This window comes from Anopheles stephensi, chromosome 3 (genome assembly GCF_013141755.1).
Source record: "Anopheles stephensi strain Indian chromosome 3, UCI_ANSTEP_V1.0, whole genome shotgun sequence".
In the NCBI taxonomy this organism is placed as follows: Eukaryota; Metazoa; Arthropoda; class Insecta; order Diptera; family Culicidae; genus Anopheles; species Anopheles stephensi.
This window is the reverse complement of record NC_050203.1, coordinates 69,086,767-69,100,660: the sequence shown is the minus strand read 5'-3', so window position 1 is coordinate 69,100,660 and position 13,894 is coordinate 69,086,767. Positions and strand designations below refer to the sequence as shown.

At 43.0% G+C, this 13,894-nt stretch overlaps 1 protein-coding gene across 6 annotated transcripts in view; it reads right to left on the bottom strand.

Moving 5' to 3' along the window:
* Positions 1-11,795, bottom strand: part of LOC118512486 (neuronal acetylcholine receptor subunit alpha-7-like) — a 91,119-nt gene extending 79,324 nt beyond the window's left edge. The window contains exons 1-2 of one of the 6 annotated variants that reach the window (XM_036056989.1): positions 11,741-11,795; positions 8,602-9,925 (exon numbers count right to left, since the gene is read on the bottom strand). The gene's annotated coding sequence lies outside the window, so the exon portion shown is untranslated. Of the gene's footprint in view, positions 1-8,601; positions 9,926-11,376; positions 11,659-11,740 lie in introns of those variants that run through there. The other 5 variants (XM_036056985.1, XM_036056987.1, XM_036056984.1 and 2 more) reach the window with 5 other exon arrangements.
* Positions 11,796-13,894: the final 2,099 nt, after the last annotated feature.

Genomic DNA, 13,894 nt, shown 5'->3' with positions numbered 1-13,894 from the left:
ACCGGGGGCCCCAAACTAACCCAGACCGTAATGTGTGTGGAAACAGTAGTGTAAAATCCCGTAGATTATGAAGTGGGATTAAAATTAATGACTGAACCCAAAACGCACAATTGAGCTGGAGCCACATTAGGGCTGAATAGCACAGATATGGCATTGCATTCATATGAAGTAGTAGTGCAGAGAGAGTATACAGTACACCGTGTTTAGGTTTATTGTCAGGATTATAACTAAATAATGCTTTAAAAAGGCAAATTTACTTTTATTATTGTTCTGAATAAGGTAACCTTAAATAGTTTCCTTAACTGATTAAAAAATAATAAAAAATAATTTTTAATCTACAAACTTGCTGTCCTTTAAAACAGCTCTCATCACCTCCGTCGTATGTGGCACACCCTATGCCTTTGCCCAAACAAGAGCAACCGGCAAACTTTTCTCACCCCCTCCCTCGCAAATGAATGCATTAAATCTTTTCCCTGCTGGCCAACCATATCCACCGTCCCTGCTATGGATCCCGGGCTCACCACCCGGTGAAGATTCCCAGCGGGCAAAGTAATTCAGAACCCACAATGAATCTTGCTTTCATTACACTTTCGGAAAACAAAGAGCCACACACTTTCCCCGGGAACAATTAGTTCGCTCTTCCCAAACTTTCCAAGGCCTCATTTGAAGCCCGATGCATTATTCTTTCAACCCGTAGAAACAATTAATTCTTCTCGCCTGCCTGCATGCCGGGCATGGCAACGTTCCTGCAAGTAATAATCAATTATTCCATTCGTCTGTGAAACGAAACGAGTTCGACGATGGATATGACTGTGGACGTGCTCACCGACCGACTCCGGAACTTGACAGTCAGCAGTCGTAGCAGCCGGCTCATTTAAAATTCGTCGAGAATGATACACGCTTCAAGCCAGCGTCTGAAACTTTATCACCATTACGATTCGGAGGGCCCTGGGCCCTGAGACTATCGGGTTCAGATCAAGCCAGTCTTGCCACAGATTCAGTGCTTCGTGCACGGCTAGATACATATTCTACATCCATCAACATGTAACTACTGTACCTCCATCTTAATGGAACCATCCCCATCATGATGATGATGATGACGATGATATGAATGGCACACATGAGAGAATAGTTCACTTAGTGCTGCTTTCCTTTCCGGGTGCTTGTAACTTTCCCCCACCCGCGCGAGGTAACGAGGTTGGGTGTCGGAGTGGTTGATTTTGAAACAGCCCAGAAGAAAGGCCTCACTACCGCAAAGACAAACGTGTCCAAAGTTTACGTTCGAGTCTCTGTTTGAATACTTCAACTACAACTTGCCATTATTCAATTGTGCACCATCGTGCGTTGTTTGGGACCTTTTGCACCCGTAGTTTGGGTAGGGTAGGATATTAGTTTCTCAGAAGGCGAGAAGGACGAAGCAGCTCGTACTGTGATATAGTATCGGGATTATGAAAAGGGTAAAAAATAATGGGAGCATTCTATGGTGGTGTTATCGGGGAAAGAACACTCACCACACAAAGTTATAGTAATATTCACCAACGATTACTTTGCTTTGGGTAGAGTCTTTATCAAGGTTAGAAGATGTAAACTTACTGGTAAATAAAATATCTCCCTGACAAGTTGCACAACTAATATTGTCATGGGAGAAAATTGTTTTGATGGGATTCGAAACCAAAACCCCCTGTGTGAAAAAGACTTCTTTGCACTAGACCAACTAACTTCCTTGCATCTAAACGTTGAATAAGGCGATTTAAATTTTGTATGTAATATTGTAATATTGTAATGAAATTGAATAATAACTAACCTACTTTAGTTTTTATACAAAAATTGAAATTGATCTTCATTAAAATATTGATTTCTTTATTCTTTATTATGCCAATAGGGGTTTGATGTTGAGGTTTATTAGAGCGTTTGAAGTAAAGCATATGAAGACCACTCTCAATAAATATTTGGGACAAATCTAAAGCTTAATAATCTCTAAAATTTATACTATAAAACTAAAGAATACATAGAAAAATGTCAAACAATCAACCATGAACTAAATAACATCATTTAACGGTACAATAAAGATATGAGCTTCCGGCACCATGTTCACCATTACGACCATCAGGACACAACGCACAGCGTGCCGGAAATTTTCAACAACCATTCCCGAGACATCGAGACAGATGGAAAATAAATAACACTGCGACAAAGCAGCACTGCACGAACATTACACCCATGTGTGACTAACACTTGTGCTTGCAGGACTATTGTCACACATTCTGCTGGTGAGCTTTTCTACTTCAAGAATTCGGTTCGGTTCGGTTCACGCCTGGCCCATTTGTCACACTGATGACACTTTGCGTTGGCGGTAGATCTCAAGTACTGAGTAAATAGAAAAGTGTTGCCCAAAAATAGAAACATCTTCAAACGATACGGAAAGGGGCGATATTGATTGATGGTACAGTGCAGGAACTTGTGTTTGTCATTAAAGAACAAAAGGGAAGAGTGAAGTAGGAAGCGTTGGATATTGATGGTGAAGATGAGTGTAATTATCACATGTGTCCAACAAATCCCAAATTATTCTAAACATTTCCTTCAATTCAAGTCATCACAAGCCTTTAATAACTTCAATTGGTTTAAAGTCATCTATAATGTTACCAGCCATCATAGCCAAGCACTAAAATCTAAAGTTAATAACTAATCTGATAACATAAAAAAGCCCCAAACTAAAGCAATCGCTCTCACGTCATTTATTTCCTCTACCAAACCGGTTCCATTGAAGTTTTCATCAGCCGATTCCGCTTACTCTGCTTCCGAATGCTCGGGGAAAAAGTAATTTCCCTTTATCATCAGAAGCTTCCCGGATACTTCCCCTCGGTGCTTTCGTAATGTGCAGTGATATCGTCACTTTTCTCAGCCGCTCTGTGCCGCTGGACAATCATTTATTCATAGACAAATAGAGACTTAACACCTACAACGAAGAAACCAGGCTGCCCCGCTGAAAATGGAGCTCCATGAAAAATTCAGCCCACTAAAACCTCAACGACCACAAATGGCCAGATTTTGTGCCGGAAAACCAAGCCGGGTTGACTATCGACGATGCACTTTCGCTCTGCATCATCTATTAATGAAGTTCAAAGCAAAAACCCGGCTGCTAGTGCTGCTGCCTACATTATCGCAAACCGCAGGCACCGAAAATGTATTGCCGTGTGGACGAACGAAGCACGTAGGCACGTTTTTGGGGGAAAAGATTTGTTTATGGAAAAATATGTTCCTTCCTTTCCCGGAATGCAATCCAGCCGAGATTGTGGCAATGTGGTTTTATAGCTAGAGTTTAACGTTTGAGTACCGCCGCAGGAAACATACGTTTGGGGACAAACTTTGAGAATGCAAGTCAGCAACGATTACCCACTCGGAGACCGTAGGAGCCCCATTTAGTACATTCGTAATTGATTGAATCAATTTTTAAGTCTCACCTAACAACCCGACCAACCTACAATCTGGGCAAGTCTGCTGGGACAGGGTACAGGCAAAACCACCGCGTTGGTTTACGTTCAGTGGTGTGTGATTAATTATGCACCACACTTCCACCCTTGGGCAGTGTTCCCGAACCGCTGGAAAATTCTATGTGGTAAAGAGCTGAGAAGAGAGCCTGAAACCATAACCAAAAAAAAAAAACAAGGACGCAATGATCGTTATTGCAAACTGCAGCATAGCAAACCCTTCGGCAAAAAAAACATTAGCCAGCCAGAGTTGCGTCAGCTTGCAGGACATGACACTGGGCGATGAAGAGTCCTTTTTTTCCCGTGCGCCTATAATTTGGGAAAGTTTTTGCCCTAGTTTGCATAAATGCGAGGCACGCATGGAGAAGGCCGAAGAGTGAAGCTAAATGCAACACGCTGAAGCATCATGCTACCGGAATCAATTATTTATGAACAAGTGTTGCATGCAATCAATCGATTTGGAATGCAAATCAAAGTGCTAGAGTAGCGATTTGTTTGAATTTTATAGCATCTCATCAGCGGAGAGTGAGAGAGTGTGAGTTGGTGATGAAATGTGCCATAAACTATTCATAATTATCAATAAGGGATTTGTGAATTGCATATCGATATCTTGTGCTCTTATGTGCTTCAAATTAGAGTTCAAATGCAGATTTTTAAATCACAAACTTAACTAAGCACTAAGTAGCACTAACATAATGCCCATCGCACATTGTTGCTTCGAGGAAACTCCAATCTCACGGCATGATTTTGTGAAACTTGTCAGCCTGCGAGCAACAAGAAACGGTTCGCGACTGCCGCGAAGGCTCGCTGCTCGCATCGCCTGAAGATGTTCCCGATCCAAGTCCGCGTTCGTGCCGACCATCGTCAACACATCCTTTCACGGGGGTCGAGAATTTGCATACTCATGCAAAGCAAACAGCTAAGCAGACAAACAGGATCCGTGAGTAAACTGGTAAAAATGGGGCGAGCAGTGATAAAAAAAAAAAAAGCGAAAGCATCACGTGACACGGTCGCTGGAACAGGCAAGATAGGACGGTACATGCAACAGTGGGCCGGCTCGGAAAAAAAACCCGAGCCTCCTCTGTACTTCACCCCACTCCACTGGCTGCTGCTGTTGTAATGTACGTAATGGAAAGTTGACGGCACAAGCAACGAGAAAAAAGGGAAGAGAGCAAGCACGTTCACCGGACGGCAGAGCAACCCAACCCGAGCAGCTCTTCTGGTAGCTGACAAAATTATACACGAATGACTGGACGTGTTTGGGATGCAAAATGACGAGCAACAATATGCATGCACCAACAGGGTGGTGGGGAGTGGGCCGGGTTCTCGATGGCTTTCCACTCGACGCGCTGCTGTCTGTTTGTGTGTGATGGAGGATTTTTTCTGTTCACTTAAGGCTATTTTATCGGAACCAACTAGAACCAGAATAACACCTCCCACCGGGGTGATAGAATTGTGGGTAATTTTTTTTTTCTTTGGTTCCATTCCGGTACTAAAATCGCCCGGAAACCACAGAAGCTGACCCGATTCGAAACGTACCAATTGACCGATTGGGTTCGGTGCACTGATTGAGTGAGCGGTCATTATGAATGAAATAAATTATATCGCTTTGGTAGTTAATTAACCAGAGCGCCGCGTCATCGTTTTTTTTTTAATTGTTGATTACAAAATTGAAGTTCATTTATAAAATTATGTACTAAATATATTAAATTACTTTAAAATAATCATTTCATCATCAAGAATCAAAAATATTCTGTTATAAATATTTGTGTAGCAAAAGTGTTGGAGGAACCAAATCCTTGAGGTATTTTGAGGTATTTACAAGTCTTTGAGGCACACATAACTATCTGTAAAAATCATAATAATGCTATCAGTTTTGGAGGCAATATCAAGACCTTAATATATTTCAATTATAAGAAATTCAAGATAAAACCACTGATTTATTGTATAATTTGACGAATAAAACTCGAATCATGACCTTGTTATTTCTTTAAAAAATTAATAACATATTAACCGAATTAAAATCTCAGAATGCAAAAATGAGTAAACACAAAAACCTTAAAAAACTATTTTGTCTGAACGACGATTAGACTAGAAGAAGCTTTAATAACTCAATACATTAAATGCAGCATTTTTAAAATCCAGTAATCATTGTTGTGATGTTTTTTCTGGGTGGGTCAGTTAGCTTCAACCTTAACCATAGCGATCTAGAACAATATTTTATTTTTCAGCAATTTCTGGACCTTTGAAATGTGGTAAAACCCTCCTCTTGGTTAGAAAAGTGCACGATAAGCCCCCTTGATAGAAGTTTACCAAAAATTTTAATTTATTCCTGCTGAGGATATTGGGACCTCATCCAGACCCGCCTCCCCGTACGTAGGGCTGACTACTTTACTACGGGTAAAATGAAGTCACAGAAAGCCAGAAAAGGGCAGGCCGAGACCTCTCGAGGTTGTAGTGCCAAGGAAGCAGAAGAAGAAGAAGAGGTTATTGGGAATCCTTACAATCAACTGCGCGCCAATATTCAGAAGAATATTTTTTACAAGCTTTGTCAGCTGCTCAATTCGAATAATTGCCTAATGATTAGATTCGTTTCAGATCTTAACGGAGAGTTTTATGCAACAATGTTCATCATGTTCAGGACATTCTTCACCCGTTAGACACCCGTTAGGAGATCTCTGTATAAATAACATGATCCAAAATACGATACCAAATTAAATGAATCTTCTATATTATGCATACGTTAGAGCATTGACTATTTTGAAAGCTCTTTAAGACAGATGGAATGAGGATTTTAAATAAAAAACAAGGATTTTTACCGATAAAATAATGATTACTTTAATATGAGCAGTTTTATCACGATTGCTAAAATACGAGGATTTTTGTGATATGAATTTAACTTGATGTGTTAAAAAAATTTATATTTTACAATTTTTTTAAATTAATTTCGATTTAAAACTCCATTCGTATAAAAACACATATAAAACAATTTGAAAGGTTATAAAAACGAATTAAATAAATACATCTAATTATGCTCATTTGGAAAAGTAATCGAAAACTATTATATTCTGCATCTCAGCCAGGAACGACTCATAACCAATTTGTACCTTATAAAACCACTCTTTAAGACATACTCCTTCCCGAGAGTAGATACAGCAAAAAGGCCTCCCTCATTCGTTGCTAGCAGGCGCAACGTTTCGCTCATGTGCTCGGTTTCCCACACTAACGAACAAGGCCTAATCGTAGGCTAACGACTTATACGATGAAAAAGCACACGCTCACAGATTTTTGGGCCACTTTCCGTTAACGCGAGTGCCGCGATGCTCATTTTCCGTCCCACGCGATACCAGGCTGTTAGCCGTCCATACAGAAATCTCCATTTTCATGAGACAAATAAGGCTCTGAAGTCTATCGCTAACAACTACCAGTAATCTTCTTCTATAGTGCTGGCAATGAACGAGCCAAAAACACAAAAAAACTGGCACTTCAATGCATCGAAAAGAAAAAAACAACACATCAGCAGGTGCTGGAAGGTTAGAAGGGATTTAAAGAACGCACTTTTGAAGGACAAATTTTCACTTGTTTCATTGTTCACTCACAAACACAACGAAATGATGAAGCGGGAAGCTCCAGTGGTCGTTGGGCTGGAAAGCATGGAAAGTCAGTCAGCCAGTCACCAATACTGCTCCGCTTCGTTTCGGTAACCGATTTTTCCCAAAGCTCGCCTTCAAGGCTCGCCGAACCGAACGGCACCGTCGAGCGGGATCGGTGTGATCGGAAAAAGAACTCACACAAGCTGGCGCACAAACAGTGGGACCTGGCTTCGTACACAGGTCCCCACAGAATTATGTTGGTGTTGAGGTAGTACGCTAGTTCGCTGCGGATCTGATCTCACGCGCGCGTGTGTGTATGTGTGAGTGTGTTGGAAAGTCGTATTCAGGCGGTGGGAAAAAAGTGGTGAAAAATTACACACGCACACCTACGTACAGCGTGAAGGCGAGGTTCATCCGTGTCCTTTTGCTACGGCCGCTGGTAGTGCGGTGTTCATCCCGGCAGTATTCACCGGTCGAAGCGGGATGATCGGTTTTATCATCCGACCTCTAGCCCTCAAACACATTGAGACCGTAGACCTTGGAATTTCTTATCAATTGTGATAAGGTTTTCATTTAAATATTAGGGCAAATAAAATGAAATGAAAAAAATAAAGATAAATGGGAATAGGAAGAAGAATATATAAAAAAAGAAGTAGTGTTATTAATATTTACGATTGAGAAAAGTATTCGTGAAGACCACTGCTGCTTAGCAATATTTGAAGTTTTTATGTAGGCAAATCCTTTTTGCAGACACTTATTAACTGGACTTTCTTGTTTAATAGAAATGGTCTAAGCTATCAGAGCATTCTTCACGGCAATTCGTCTTTATAATTGTCTTTTATTTTTTCTATTTAAGGCATCCTATAAGCAATCAAATTCCTATGAACAAATTGATTATTTGAGAGACGTCAAAACATTTTTTTTTGTTGTTAAGTGCCGGCCTGCCCGAATCGTCAATAAATTTCAATTAAAAGTCATTAAGCTGTGTAATAAGATATGCCTCAGACAACACTAGCCAAAGTAAGGACACTCAAGACTCGCTCTGTCAATCTCCCTACCGTAATTCTATATTGCTTCTGGGTAACGGTGTTAGTAGAGCATCGAGAGCATCAGGCAGAATCGTACGCGGTTTATCGATGTGTGGGTGGCCGTGATTTGAAAACGGTCGTCTTTTGTTCTACATCTCGCAGGAGACACATTGGCAAGGGCATCGAGCAAAAGAATAAGACAAAAGTATCCATGGACATGCGACGGCTGGAGACTTTGGCGATTTAAATGGTGAGGAAAGTTAATTTTAAGGTCACAGATTGAAAAAAAGGGTGTTAATTCAATTTAAAATCTGAGTCTAATTTAAAATAATTTAAGATTGTCGATCACTATTTTGAACAGTAAGCCTCCTAAGTAAGTGTGGTACAGCCTCGTCTAAAGAAAATCTGGTTTATCGACAAAACGAACTGTCAAAACTGATTAAGAGCACATTTATCTTCACTGTTTCGTGCCGTGCCGATCCTTTTTATTACCTTTTTTCCCCCATTTAACGTTGCTAACTGCCGGAATTTCCAACAATGAGTGAAGCCTAACTGCCACAACTCAGTCCATGCTCGATGAGCAGAGCTATGGGGGGAGACTTTAGGTACAGCTCACTAGCACACGGGCTTCCCAACGGTTGCCGTATCCTAACAGCTCACTATGCACACTTTACCAGCACTCACACGCTTAACACACTCACACATCCAATTCGAGCAGCCTCCTCGTTTGCTCACACACATTTTATCATCATTCATTCACCGTGAGCAGCAACCTCAGCAGCACCTCACTGGCGTACACTGGCATTTACGGGCGTCCGGACGCGGTACAGGCACATTCACTTCACTCGCGCTCGATCACTACACACAACATTACACTTTCAATCGCTCTGAAGCTGGGCGAGTGAAGCAAAACACCAGTCATTTGCCAACCAGCTCACCACCGTGCACTCCACGCAGCGCTCACCGAGTCGAGCCTCGAACCATCTCGACGATCGCTGTAAAAGGTCGCCTGGACCATGTTTAAACGGAATAATAATTTTTCACGCATGGTTCACTTTCACTCACACCGTACGGAGACACACACACTCCGTTGCGTGTGCATTTTCCGACCAGCAAAAACGGCTCAAACGGTAAGCTATCGGTGGCGCAACACATCGACTTGTGCCACCATCGCTCAATTTGGTGTGGTGACCGAACTTTTTGTTGGTTTTGTTTTTCGCGAACTCACACCACTCACTGTGGTCCGGTCTGCGGGTTTCGCTCTACGTGCCGTATTTTCCATTCGTCCTCCATTCTTGCATGTGGGCCAGCGTTCCGCTCGTTATTCGATTTGCTGTACAATTTAAATCTTTTGGCCCGCCGTTTTTGTTTTTCGCTTTCCGCAGCGTACGTAGAGTGTATTTTTTTGCTTATCCCCTGATGGTGGAGTTTGGAGCCTGTTTTGCAACCCCCGGGGAACACACTTGTTGGTAAGGGCTACTAATTTTATTACACTACCACACTCACTGCTCTCAATTGGTAGCTTTTTTTTGCTTTTGCCTACGGTTTTGCTCGCACTTGCTACACCATTTTTCTCATGCTTGCTCACTATTTTCTCTCACGTTTTCTTTTTCATTTCTTTTTTTTTTGTTGTTGCTTATACCACACGCTCTACCGTTTCACACTCACTCGTATTCTTTTTTTGTTGTTGTTGCATTTATTCTTAACTGCTCGGGTTTATTTGCTGTAATTAAATCACTCGCACTAGTATTCTCACCATCCAGTGCGTAGGTGTGGATGAGGTGGATCGGCCGAGAGCAATTCCACAAACGCTGTACTGTTGGAAGCAGAAGGGTGGAAAATATTAACATAAAACATACGCGATTTACCAAAATGAGCCTTAGGAAGAGATATTTTGAAACACGATTATCTCGAATTTTATGAAAAGGCAAATACACATCAGTACTTTTAATCCCTATTTTAAAGTATTCCTGAAAAATGATCTCAATTCCGTTAAAGAAAAATATTACCAAAACTACTTCTTGCTTATTTTCCCCACATTAGGTAATGTACTGCAAACAGCCGAAATAAGTACGCAGCCAGTTTGGTGCTGAAGCCTACCAGGCGTCTCCATCGGAGCCAAATATTTTCCCCTTACGAACACTGGTTGCTTCAGCATGAGCTCACTTGCTGAACATACGTGTTTTTTTAAGTAAATTAACGTACTGCAGCCAATTAAAAGGTGTGAGCTTTGTGAGCTTTATTAAGAAATCCTCCTTCTCCTATAAAAATTGTTTTCCATCCACAGTTTAGCTCACATTCTTATGTATGCCGTACGTTTCACCGTTAAATTAACACTGCTCAATAAACGCCTGACCGTTGCACATCACTTATGTTGGTAAGTTTCATCCGACTTCATGTAAAAAAAGACCCTATTTCAACACCTGCACAACTCCTTCGTATCCTTCGCGGTAGGAACACGCACGTTCACACGCGTTCCGCGTAACATGTACTTTTTTTCTCCTCCTATTCACGTTCCTTTCTTCCAGGACACCCCGGGGAAAAGCACTTCTCACTCACGCAACCCCTACACAAGCACGCTCCATGCCGTTACCATCCGTTTTTTAGGGGGAGGCGTTGCTTTTCGTCTCCGTTCGTCGTTCAACACCTCACCGACCAAAGTGCCTGGGATGGTTTTTTGGAAGCAGGTTGCCCATTCATGGTTCTTTCTTGGCCGACCATTTTTTTTTCTTTTCTTCTTCCTCTCACACGCACTTTCTCGCTCTTATTCGGTTGCACTCTTCACTCTTGGTCACTTTCATTCACCAGGCAGCTCATTTTCCACCGTTTTTCTTTTCTTTCGGATCCGTTTCACGAGCTCGCTGCTCAGTCTGCATCAGGAGAGAACCTGGCTTGCTTTTCGCGGTGCTGACGGCCCAGCAAAACCTGCCCGATTCGAATTTTGGTTGGCCCTAGATAGGAGCCTCCGATCTTGCCGTGCTTGGAAACGCACCTAACGCACCGTTTTCACCGAAACTCTTATGATTTTCCATAGCTCACTCGCCGTGACACAGCCCCGAAACCTGTGGACTTTCAATTTGCCCGTTTTTGTTTTATATTCCAGGGTGGAACACGTCCTTTCTTTCTGTTTCCACACTCTCTCTCTCTCTCTCTCTCTCTCTCTCCCTCTCCCTCCCACAGCCCCCGGTTAGCTGTGTGCGGGTTGGTGTACAGATTTTCCAGTGCAGTTCTGCTTCAACCGTTGCTACACCACCCGTTAACGCTCACTTTAGTTGCCGTTCACGCGTCAATCGCACCGTTCGAAACGCCGTGAAAATGGGAAAAGGAAAATTTGCTATACCCTCACTGCACACATATATATTTAAAGCATTAAGTAACAAATCTATACAAAAACAACAGCACGACTCTAAACCGGAACACCAACTGGGACGGTAGCTCCCGGAGTGATGCTGCCAACACTGGGTTTGCCCTGTTTTTTCGTGGCCGAAGCCCCTCGAACCCGAACGCTCGAGGTTCGGGCACGAAGCCACGGCCCGAATACTGACGCACGCTTTTCCTATCATTTTATCCAGCACCACACACACACACACACACACAGAGCGAACGCTTCACGCTCTTTCTCTTTTGTTACTACGGTTGGCTTCCGTGGCCATTTCGGAAGTCGGGCATTAGGTCGTCCTCCGATCACGCGACGCTGACGACAAGGACGCTCACACGCTCCGGTCGAGTCCGTTCGGCCCGAGATCCCCCATTCATTCTCGCCGGGCTCACCGTACCAAAAGCGTTTTTTTAAGTACAATGGCTGGTGTGGAGTTTTTAGTACAAGCTATCGCTAAAGCTGGCGCTCGAGACATGTGTGAGGCTTCTCGCTCTCGCCCGTTCGTTCGATTGTGCACCCGTGCACGTTCTCTCTCTCTCTCTCGCTCCGCGCTTTAATGTGTTCCCGCTCGAGCTCGAGTGCACCTGCGCCACGGCCCGGATGCCCGAATTCCCGAGAAAGGACGACCGTAACGAGTTCGGCCACTACTCAGAGATGTGAAGGAGAATAACAGCGAGCGAACGCTGGCCAAACGGAAAACCCGCTGTTGAACGTCACACAAAGGCACCAACGTTGGGGATGGTCACCCGTTCATTTTCGAACGGTCCGTCGGTGTTGGTGAGGACATAAATCGCTACATTCATCGCTCGCTGAGGGTGTAGTTGTGTGTCTACCGTGCCTGGTTTTAGTATGCTTGTTGCTCGATGACGATGATTGCTTCTCAACAAGTTTCCGAATTCGATTCATAAAACGGATTCACTCGTTCTCACGCGAAGCGTTCTGCTAGAATGAGTTCTTCCAGTTCGCGTACTGAGCGCTCGTACTGGGATCGTGCGAGTTCCGTTTTGCTGGCAGTGGATCACTTTTACAGATGCTAGAACTTACCTCAGATATTGAAGACTAAAAAGAAACTTTAACGAATCTTTCTCCCTTTTTCGTGCCATTCTTGGGTCGATTTAACATTAAAACATCCCCCCCAAAAAAAACCTGGTTTCCCCGGTGCTTCACGTTACAAATGCACCGAAATTAAATACTCAACACGATACCTCAAGCGCCTTTCCGTCCGTAAACTCACGTGACCGATGTCGGTACATTTACTTCCATTGTTTCTCAACTGGTTGCGAAAATCGCGGCATTGTGTTTATTCCGCTCGGTGAAGAAGAAGAGATAAAAATGGGGCGGTTCGAAAAAAAAAATCTCCCAACCCCGAATTCCGGATGCGTTAGTACAATGATGGGTAATGTAAGGTAAATTACACCATTACGACGCCTCCCCCGAGACAGCCGCTGCTGCGAAGCCATGGGAAAACCCTTTCCATGCCGAACCTCGCACACTCTCGCAAACCAGCGCCAAACAAAGAAGGGCTGGAGCACGCCTTCAGCATGGGGGGTTGGAAGCGACCCAGCACAGTATTGGCATTTCGTTTCGGCACCAGTCAAACGACTACGAAGTAATAAAATTAGAAATTCAAATTTTCTTTTCCTTTTTTGCCACTCCTTCTTCGCCCGTTCGTCCTTCGCTCAACCCATTGGTTTTTGTTGGGGACTTTCCGTGGAGGACTTGCAGTCTGTAGTGTTGCTTGTTGAGCTCCCTTCATTCACTAACAAGCATGCAAAACACATTCACATTCCTTGCGACCAATCTTCCTGGCTGCTGGACACTTTGCTGGTATGCGGAAGTCTCGACTCATGTCATTTCGCTTCTTATTTTTCCTACCTCTCTTTTCCACTTCTGTTGGAATGCTGGCTTGCCATAAAAAGGCGGTAAAATAGCTCTGGCAGCGTCCGACCGGCTGCTGGAGAATATTGTCTAATATTAGTAAAAATTTAACACCACCAGACAACCCACCCACAACCACCAGGAATCACCACACTGGCTGCATTTGTGTGTTTGGAATGTGATGATTATTTTTACCATTTTTTTGATAATGTGATTTTATTGCATTCGACGGGCGTTGACACCGATGAGCAACAAGGATTTCGTTGAAATAAATAATACAACGCATCCATAACTGTAAATCCATATGGTAGTAGTTGTTGAATAGTTAAGCATTCTAGTTTACTCAAATCGTTCGTGCTGGAAGAGGTCTTAACAATGGTTTTATTGAGTTTTTCCGTATCAATGTAGGGTCATTTTATAGAGCATTATGTTTTGAAATAACGTTTGCAATCTTATCTTGACCTAGGTTTAAAAGCGAGGCAGTCTGGATGCTTTGCTAGGGATAAGATCAAGTCACAGAAAGCCAAA